Consider the following 11,185-nt stretch of genomic DNA (forward strand, 5'->3'; position numbering starts at 1 on the left):
TCAAAATGCATACCTGCTTGTGTAGATGCAACCAATGCTACCTGCAACATGCACAAAGGACAGGGAGATCACTCACCAATTATTGTCACGAGCAAAACAGACTCAGCAGAGGGAGATTAATATAATTTATTACCCAACAGGCTAGATCAGTGAGAAACTAAAAGCAAACTAAAAACACCTTCCCCCCATCCACCCTCTTCTACATCCTCCCCCTGAGTGGCGCAGGGGAATGGGGAATGGGGAATGGGGGTTGCAGTCAGCGTATAGCACTTCGTCTCCGTCACTCCTTCATGGTCACTCTCTTCCTCTGCTCCAATGTGGGGTCCTTCCCATGGGCTCGGTACTGGGGCCAGTCCTCTTTAATATCTTTATCGATGATCTGGATGAGGGGATCGAGTGCACCCTCAGTAAGTTTGCAGATGACACCAAGTTAGATGAGTGTGTTGATCTGCTCGAGGGTAGGAAGGCTCTGCAGGAGGATCTGGATAGGCTGGACCGATGGGCTGAGGCCAACTGTATGAAGTTCAACAAGGCCAAGTGCCGGGTCCTGCACCTGGGGCGCAATAACCCCATGCAGAGCTACAGGCTGGGAGAGGAGTGGTTGGAAAGCTGCCTGGCAGAGAAGAACCTGGGAGTGATGGTTGATAGTTGGCTGAATATGAGCCAGCAGTGTGCTCAGGTGGCCAAGAAGGCCAACGGCATCCTGGCTTGCATAAGAAGCAGTGTGGCCAGCAGGACTAGGGAAGTGATTGTCCCCCTGTACTTGGCTCTGGTGAGGCCGCACCTCGAGTACTGTGTTCAGTTTTGGGCCCCTCGCTACAAGAAGGACATGGAGGTGCTTGAGCGAGTCCAGAGAAGGGCAACGAAGCTGGTGAGGGGTCTGGAGAACAAGTCTCACGAGGAGCGGCTAAGGGAGCTGGGCTTGTTCATCCTGGAGAAAAGGAGGCTCAGGGGCGACCTTATTGCTCTTTATAAGTACATTAAAGGAGGCTGTAGTGAGGTGGGGGTTGGTCTATTCTCCCACGTGCCTGGTGACAGGACAAGGGGGAATGGGCTAAAGTTGCGCCAGGGACGTTTTAGGTTGGATGTTAGGAAGAACTTCTTCACTGAAAGGGTTGTGAGGCATTGGAACGGGCTGCCCAGGAAAGTGGTTGATTCACCATCCCTGGAGGTCTTTAAAAGACGTTTAGATGTAGAGTGAAGGGCAAAAGATGCATCCTCAAATGCTCGCCATCCTGCATGAGGGCAAGTGGAAGAAACCCCTTCTGCAGGAGCTGTGAACAATAGGATGGTTACAGCTTCTGCTAGGGAAACAACAGTGACCTGATAATGCACTTCAAGCTCTTTTAATTTGAGAATACCCAGCCCAGGTCTCCCTTCTGCTGGAAGAATCCCATCCAGCCACCTCCTGGACTCCTGAGATGTTCAAATGCTTTAGCTCAAGAGCATTTGTCCTGTTGTGCTGGCAGCAAAACTTCTTGTGCCTCAGCATATAGATGTGAGCACACATCAAGCCTAGACACTCGTGCTCATTAGGAGACATCAGTGCCGAGGAGATGCTTGAGCAGCACAGTTTCCTGCCACATTTCACATCACTTAGGAAAGACCTTGAACACAGCACATGTAAAAAGAGGTGCAGATCTTTTTAAATTACCATCTCCGCTTGGTGGCACACCACAACTGCACACTAAAGTTCTCAAATTCAGGCCCCTCAAGGTTTGCTTTTGAAGACAGCTCCTTGTATGTACCTATTTTCCATCTGCAGCACAAAAAAACACTAGCTGTTGAGAAGTGCACCCAACATCAACGTACATTGAAATTAATAAAACTTGGAAAGTAAAACAGCAGGCACCACTAATAACTGGAGGTAATGTGCTGTCAAATTGGAGGCTTGGTTCAGATAAGCTTCTTTGGGTCATTTGCTCCAAGAATTAGCAGGTCTGGGAGCATTGCTGAGGCAATGATCTTTGTCTCCAGGGAAGAGCACAGCATTCACAGCTTCCCCATGGAGGAAACAGGTTATGGTGGTACGCCTTATAGATAGTGGTGTGAAAAGGCACTTTGGTGCTCTGGGAGGGCAGTGTGGGATGGGGTTAGGAAGTGGAAAAAACAGAAAAGAGAATGGGGAAGTCTGAAGAAACACAGGAAGTGTAAGAGGCACCAGCAGTGCAAATAGTGAGATTTTCCAGTAACCATGAAGTTACAGGTGGTTCCTTCCACTATTGTAAGTACATGCTGCTTGCCATGGCACATCTGTGAGAGTGCGATATAATCAATCTGCCAGGCCTCCATGTATTGATATTTCAGCCATCGTCCTCCATACCAGACAGGCTTTAACTGCTTGGCTTCCTTGACTGCAGCGCATGTTTCACATTCATGGATAATCTGTGCAATAGTGTCTATGGTCAGGTCTACCCCTCAATCACGAGCTCATCCATCTGCCGCATCTCTTCCTCGATGGCCCGAGGTGTCATGGGCCCAGTGAGCTATAAATAATTCACCCTTATGTTGCTAGTCCAGATCCACTTGAACGACTTCAATCTTAGCAACCTGATCCAGCTGCTGGTTGTTTTGATGTTCTTCAATGGCCTGATTCTTGAGCACATAATCATCTATGTGGCATACTTTTCCAACCAGGTTCTCTACCCAAGCAGCAATATCTTGCCACAATGCAGCAGCCCAGATGAGTTTGCCTTTGTGCTGCCAGTTGCTCTGCTTCCATTGCTTTAACCACCCCCACTGCCAGAGTTGTTTAGCCAGTTCATCCACCATGGGTTCCTCATGGTCTTTCCAGGTCATTTCTGCCAATGAACATATGATGATGGTGCACTCCGTACAAACTTTCACCACATGGGTTGTGTACACTTGACTTCATCTGGATCTGTGGATATTTGTTCATTGTCTAGGTCCTCGTAAATCACCTTCCATATGGCTAATTCCCTCAGGTACTGGATTCCTCTCTCCATGGTGGTCCGCTTGTCTAGTTGACATACAAGATCTTCCTTGAAGGGATACCTTTCCTTCACCCCTGACAGGAGATGCCTCCAGAGGGTGAAGATCTGTGCTCCTTTTCCAATTGCTTTGTCAATGCCTGCTTCCTGAGCAAGGGATCCCAGCTGCCTGGCTTCCCTTCCCTTTAATTCCACACTAGTGGCCCTGTTTTCATAGCAGCAGAGCAGCCAGGTGACAATGTGCTCACCTGGATGACCGCTGAAATCTTTTTGCATAACTCATAGCTCATCCTGGAATAGGGATTGGATAGTTACTGCTCCTTTTATGATATCTTCCTCTTCATCTTCCTGTTCCTCTAATGACTCAGCCACTTTGGAGTAGCCTGCCTCATCTTCTTCTTCCTCCCGAGTAGGCGTTCCTTTCCTTTCTAAACAACCTGAATTTCTCATCCATTGTTTCATCTTGCATATAGGTGTTGTGGTTTAACCAGGCCGGCAGCTAAACACCACGCAGCCATTCGCTCACCCTCCCCCTCCCTCTCTGGGACGGGGGAGAGAAATGGAAAGTGAAGCCTGTGAGTTGAGATAAAGACAGTTTAATAAGACAGGAAAATAATAATAATAATAATAATAATAATACAATGATGATAATAGTACTACTACTAATAATATTTACAAACAAGTGATGCACAATGCAATTGCTCACCACCCGCTGACCGATGCCCAGCCTAACCCCGAGCAGTCCGGCCCCCTCCCCCCGGCTAGCCACCCCTATATATTGTTCAGCATGACGTCAGATGGTATGGAATACCCCTTTGGCTAGTTTGGGTCACCTGTCCTGGGTCTGTCCCCTCCCAGCTCTTACTGCACCCCCAGCCTGCCTGTTGGCAGGACAGAGCAAGAAGCTGAGATGTCCTTGGCTTAGTATAAGCACTGCTCTGCAACAATTAAAACATCGGGGTGTTATCAGCACTCTTCTCATCCTAAGCCAAAACATAGCATTCCACCAGCTACCAGGAAGAAAATTAATTCTGTTCTAACTGAAACCAGGACAATAGGGGAAACTAATGCTGGCACAGATTGGTTTTCTGGACCAGCCTTGGGACCTGTCACAGTGGTTGGAGTGGCTGCTGGGTCTGTCACAGGGGATGGAGTGGCACTGATTATGGCTCGGTAAGCATAGGCCAAGTCCCAGCATGTCTGGGATTGCCAGAGTGATGACACACGTTGTTCAAGCATTCTGACTGTTTTAGGATTCTGTACTTTTTCAGGGGTGAAGTTCCAAAGCACTGGAGGTGCCTCGTGTTCTAGGTGTCAGCCCATATCATCCCACATTTCCTGCCACTCATAACTATTCTGCCTCAGGACAGAACTCTGGATGGCATTCTTAAGTAGTTGTTTTGCCATAAACAAAGCCCGAAATACATTCAGGAGACATAACAATGGGAGCATGCAGGTTTGAATATTCCAAGGATATTCAAAATTCTCAAGGGTTATTGTAACTAGCCTGGAGGAGAATGGGAAGGTGAAGAAGAAAGGCAAAGTGAAGAAGCACAGGGAATTATCCGCCCTTGTATCCCCCATAGATCCACTCCCTAAGAAGAAAAGGAAAAGACTGTAATTATTAATAGTCTCCAAAAGATGATTCCTGAAGTACGAAGATGACAGCGATGCTGAGTGCAAATACGAGATTAGTCTCACGGCCAGTAATTTTATCATATCTTTATACTGTACAATTATATGGGGTGACTGGTTGGGGTGTGGGGCAGACAGCTTCTCAGGTACGAGCTGGGCATTGGTCAGTGGGTGGTGAGCAATTGCATTTTACATTTATCTTGAAATATTTGGTTCTTTGCCACTTTTATTCATCTTAGAAGGTTTTCTAACCACCTCACTTTCCTAGTAAAGGCTTCTTCTTATTTCCATCTTACACTTATTCATGTTGATCTCACAAATTAGTTCTTGGCCCAGCATTGTCCTTTTGCCTGCAAAAGGTATGCCCAGATGGAGGACCTCCTGCAGCAGGTGGCCAAGCTGCAGGAAGCAGTGAGAAGGCTGCATAGCATCAGAGAGGCTGAGACAGTTGGATTCTAGGACAGTCTGCAGGGGACACACAGCCCACAGCCAAACAGACCAAAACTCCCTCACTGACACTCACAGAAGGGAGGGGGGGCAATAACACTGGAGGATGGAAGCTGGCAACAACCATGACCAACAGGGAGAAGAGTCTCCCCCCAAAGCTTGAGGTGCCCTTACAGAACCACTTCACCCCTCTGCTGGCTGAAAAGGAAAGACCTGCTGCAGGGTGCAGCTGAGTAAGACAGCCTGGTCTGCTCCCCATGTAACTAGTCCAACTAAGAAAAGGCAACAGGTGATAGTAGTAGGAGACTCTCTTCTGAGAGGTACAGAGGCACCCACCTGCCGTCTTGATCCGCTCTTGAGGGAAGTCTGCTGCTTACCAGGGGCTCGCAGGACTGGTGTCACAGACAGGGGATCAGCTACTTAGAAAATGGGACTCACTTTTGAGAAACCTGGTCTGCTGGGGACTGATGGGGTCTATCTGTCAGAGAAGGGGAAGAGCATCTTCGGTCACAGGCTTGCCAAACTGGTGGAGAAGGCTTTAAACTAGAGTTGCCAGGGGAGGGGAACCTCAATCCATCCCGTGCATCCCAGTTTGATGCCAGTGTCAGCAATAGATGTCCAGAACCTAGAGAATGGGCATGGGTCAGCAGGAGAGCACCTGAAGAGCAGCACAAGGGAATTCCAGCCATTCCAGACAGTGTCAGCTTCATCAGGGGCCCAACTTAAATGTCTCTAGGTTAACACAGGCAGCATGGGGAATAAACAAGAGGAGTTAGAGATGTACACATGCCTGCAGGGCTATGACCTCATTGGTATTATGGAGATTTGGTGGGATGGCTCCGTTATAAATGAGGTCTCAACTCAATCTGAATTTTGTAATATTTATAAAACAAATATTTCTAAAAAGTATAAAAGGCAAGTAAACAGCGCTGGGTATGTGGGGAGTCTATGCTCCACCAACATGCACACACAAACATCAAACATTCTAAATATACAGAACATTGCTTTACATACTAAACCCAAGTATGCCTATACATATGTACAATCAGGAAAGGTAACAAACAGTCCTCTAAGTTCCATGACTTAACAGTATCCATTTTCCATTCCTTTTCTTCAGGCCTTATGTATCCTGTTCTTCCCAGATCGAAGAAAAAGCATATCCATCTCCTTTTCAAGGCCAATGAGGCCTGGGTCAAAAGGCACGTTCAGATCAACAGGGGGCGTAACAGCAAAAGCCTTCAATGGCTGTAGCAGCAGAGGGGCCCATGGCGTAGCAGTTGGATCAGTAAAGGAGCCCACAGCTCCCTCACTATCTGGCAAACCACACGTTTCTGACTGTGGCTCCACATGGCTCTTTAAGGCTTCAGAGATTGCTCGCCAGGTGCCGAGCAATCCCACTGCAACCTTGCCATTTTTAGTTGCAGAGTCCCACACCTCGACCTCAGTTTGGTCCCATATTTCAGGCTCATAAACTGTCCAATTGTTAATAAGGAGAATAAGCTGTAAGGCTACCAGGACAGTCTTTGTTCCTAAGGACGTATGATTCCCCATAACGCGCAACTGCTTACCAGCGAGAAGCAGTTGTGTGCACAGGTCCGCTTCTCTCAGCTCGAGCTTCTCTCCAGCTCCAGTGCGCCTATTTCCAGCGACTTTCTGTACGAGCTTCTCTGAGCGGTTTGCTGAATCTGGCCGAACCTATCTTCATGAGGCAATCAAAATGCCTGTTCCCGTCCTGGTCTCCATTCTGCCAGCCTGTTCCTCTTCACTTCTTTTTCCTGCTTCTTTATTGATGACATAACTTCATCATGCTGCCTTTTTTTTTTTTTTTTCCTTCCTCTTCTTCTTTCTTGAGGGCAGGCTCCCCTCTTATACCCTTCTCTCCACAGCAGTTCTTTTCAAAACAACTTTTAATTGGTCAGACAACGTTGAATATAACAACAACAGCAAACACCCAGAAACATCCATGCCTTAATGGCTGGAGAACAAGAGACCAGCTGGAGAACAAGAAACCCTGAGACTGCATGGAGTCTCCTGAATCACCCTTCTTTGTTCCCTCTAAACTCTTTTACATTCCTGATGGCTTCATCGTTAAGAGTCTGATGTTTTCATCAACCATGGGGCTTGCCCACCCCCATGGCCACATTCCCAAATCTCCCCCTTCTTTATTAATATCAACCATTTTCTCGACACGAATTACCACTCCATATATAACAGCTCCCATCACTGAAGTATTAGGATGGAAGGATACAGGCTCTTTAAGAAGGACAGGCAGAGGACACAATGAGGGGTCATCATCCTCTATGTCAATGAGCAGCTGCAATTCATGGAGTTCTGCCTTGGGATGGATGTGGAGCTGACAGAGAGCTTATGGGTCAAGAGGGCAGGGACAGGGGACATTATAGAGGGAGTATGCTACAGGCCGTCAGATCAGGAAGACCAAGCAGATGAGGCCCTCTATAGACAGATAGAAGCAGCCTCACATTCACAAGCCCTGGTCCTCATAGTGGACTTCAACCACCCCAATATCTGTTGAAGGGACAGTGCAGCAGGGCATAGGCAATCCAGGAGGTTCCTGGAATGCAATGATGACAACTTCCTTCTCCAAGTGATAGAGCAGCCAAGGAGGAGAGGTGCTATGTTGGACCTCATTCTCACTAACAAGGAGGGGCTGGTGAAGAATGTGAAACTCAAGGGCAGCCTTGCTTGCAGTAACCATGAAATGGTGTGGTTTTGCATTCAGAGGTGTGGGAATAGAAATGTTGTTTTTGCAGAGTTACATTGTTTAGAAGGAGGGAATGTGGTACTGAGATATGCTTACAGTGATAAGAAAGTTTAGCAGGCAACCTTGTAAAATGCAGACAATCAGACTCCTTAGGACAATTAGGTGAAAATCACGGTGTCAAGTCAAGTCAGATAAGTGAAGAAACATTACCACTTCAAGCAGTAAAAATGTCAAAAGAAATTTGAAATTTAACAGGCCGGCGACTGAAGGCCATGCATTGTTTGTGAAGCATCAGATAGATTGTGAATCTGGATTACCCACTCAGTGGGGAAACAGGGGAGGGTCCTGCCATCAAAAGGTATATAAACTGTGTTTTGGAACTAGTAGATGCGCTCTCTCCTGCTTGTGGGGCGCCCGCCATTGCAATCGCGAATAAATTACTACTTCACTGAGATCCTCGCCTGAGCCTAAGTTATTGGCTACGGAGTGTTTCTCACAGAGGGCAGTGAGGAGGGAGCACAGCAAGCTCACTACCCTGGACTTTGGGATAGCAGACTGGCCTCTTCAGGGATTGGCTTGATAGAGTATCATGGGACAAAGCCCTGGAGGGAAAAGGGGACAAAGAAAGATGGTTAATATTCAAGGAGCACCTTGTCCAAGCTCAGGAGGGATGCATCCCAACAAAGAGGAAGTCAGGCAAAAACACCAGGAGGCCTTCATGGATGAACAAGGAGCTCCTGACCAAGCTTAAAAAGAAAAAGGAGGCCTACAGAGAGTGGATGCAAGGGCAGACAGCCTGGGAGGGATATAGAGACATTGAGCAACCAGGCACTGGGTTAGAAAAGCCAAAGCCCATTTAGAATTAAATTTGGCCAGGGACATCCAGGGCAATAAGAAAAGGTTCTATAGGCACATCGCTGATAAAAGGAAAACTAGGGAAATTGTGGGCCCTCTTTGTAAGGAAAGGGAATACCTGGTCACCTGGAATATGGAGAAGGCTGAGGTACTTAATGACTATTTTGCCTCATTCTTCACTGGCAAGAGCTGCAGCCACATATATTGGTCTAGGACAAGTCTGAGATTTAATACTTTGATATAAGTTAAAGCTACTTTGATATAAATCAGTTTTATTACACAAGCTGCTCAGTTGTTTCTCAATGACCCCATCCAACAGTTCAGACAAATTCAGTCCTTTCACAGATGATAATGCCTCTCACCAATGTTCACACCCTTATTTGTGTATTTCCATATCACAGAATCACAGAACTGTAGGGGTTGGAAGGGACCTCAAAAGATCATCGGGTCCAACCTCCCTGCCTAAGTAGGTTCCTTAGAGCAAGATGCCCAGGTAGGCATCCACACGGGCCTTGAATATCTCCAGAGAAGGAGATTCAACAAACTCCCTGGGCAGCCTGTTCCAGTGCTACGTCACCCTCAACGTGAAGAAGTTCTTTCACATGTTGGTGCAGAACTTCCTGTTGTGGGAATAGAAATGTTGTTTTTGCAGAGTTACATTGTTTAGAAGGAGGGAATGTGGTACTGAGATATGCTTACAGTGATAAGAAAGTTTAGCAGGCAACCTTGTAAAATGCAGACAATCAGACTCCTTAGGACAATTAGGTGAAAATCATGGTGTCAAGTCAAGTCAGATAAGTGAAGAAACATTACCACTTCAAGCAGTAAAAATGTCAAAAGAAATTTGAAATTTAACAGGCCGGTGACTGAAGGCCATGCATTGTTTGTGAAGCATCAGATAGATTGTGAATCTGGATTACCCACTCAGTGGGGAAACAGGGGAGGGTCCTGCCATCAAAAGGTATATAAACTGTGTTTTGGAACTAGTAGATGCGCTCTCTCCTGCTTGTGGGGCGCCCGCCATTGCAATCGCGAATAAATTACTACTTCACTGAGATCCTCGCCTGAGCCTAAGTTATTGGCTACGGAGTGTTTCTCACACTGTGCTCCATCTTGTGGCCATTACCCCTTGTCCTGTCCCCGCAAACAACTGAAAAGAGGTTGGCCAAATCCCTCTGTCTCCCACAGTTAAGATATTTGTAAGCATTAATAGGATCCCTTCTCACTCTTCTGTTCTCCAGGCTGAACAGACCCAGGTCTCTCAGCCTTTCCTCATAAGGAAGATGCTCCAGGCCCCGTATGATCTTTGTTGCCCTCTGCTGGACTCTGTCCAGAAGATCCCTGTCTTTTTTCGTACTGGGGAGCCCAGAACAGGACACAGTACTCCAGGTGAGGCTTGACCAGGGCAGAGTAGAGGGGGAGGATCACCTCCCTTGACGTGCTGGCCACGCTCCTTTTAATGCACATCAGGATCCCATTGGCCCTCTTGGCCACCAGGGCACACTGCTGGCTCATGGTCAACCTGTCATCCACCAGGACCCCCAGGTCCTTCTCCTCAGAGCTCCTCTCCAGCAGGTCATCCCCCAGCCTGTACTGATACATGCGGTTGGTCCTTCCCAGGTGCAGGACTCTATACTTGCTCTTGTTAAACCTCATTTGGTTTCTTCCTGCCCATCTCTCCAGCCAGTCCAGGTCTCGCTGAATGGCAACACAGCCTTCTGGCATGTCAGCCACTCCTCCCAGCTTTGTGTCATTGGTGTACTTGATGAGGGCAGACACTATTCCCTCATCAAGGTTGTCAATGAAGATGTTGAACAAGACCGGACCCAGCACCGACCTCTGGGGAACACCGCTAGTCACAGGTCTCCAGCCAGACTCTGCGCTGCCGATCACCACCCTCTGAGCTCGGCCAGTCAGCCAGTTCTCAACCCACCTAACTGTCCACACCTCTATCCCACACTTTCTCAGCTTTGCTATCAGGATATCATGGGAGACATTATCAAAAGCCTTGCTGAAGTCAAGGTAGATGACATGCTCTGCTCTCCCCCCATCATGGAAGGCCACAAGGTTGGTTGAGTACGACTTCCCTCAGAGGGAGGGGACCTAGGAGATGAGGAGGAATGGAAACAGGTCCCTGCTCAGCGTCACAGGCAACCCCCCTCCCTACCGGCCCCGCCTTCCCAGGTGCCCTTGCACAACAGGTTTCAGGCCCTGGAGCTTGAGAGACCGGTGGGTGAGGATGAGGTGAAAAGTCTACCCAGGAGGATACCTAGGGCGAGGAAATCGACTCCGCACCTCAAGACTGCCTCCACTAAGAAACAAAGAAGGGTGATCACTGTAGGCGACTCCCTTCTCAGGGGAACAGAGGGCCCTAATTGTCAGCCTGACCTTAATCTTAATGGCTCAGGAGTGGTCTGCCCCCACGTGCCCAAAGAGGAGCCGGCATGGAAAAAGATCATCCTGGCTGAACAGAGATCTGTGGCTAGAGCTCAGGAAGAAAAAGAGGGTTTATAACCTTTGGAAAAGAGGGCGGGCCACTCGGGAGGACTATAAGAATGTTGTAAGTCTGTGCAGG

The sequence above is a fragment of the Aythya fuligula genome, chromosome W, assembly GCF_009819795.1.
Source record: "Aythya fuligula isolate bAytFul2 chromosome W, bAytFul2.pri, whole genome shotgun sequence".
NCBI classification, from domain to species: domain Eukaryota; kingdom Metazoa; phylum Chordata; class Aves; order Anseriformes; family Anatidae; genus Aythya; species Aythya fuligula.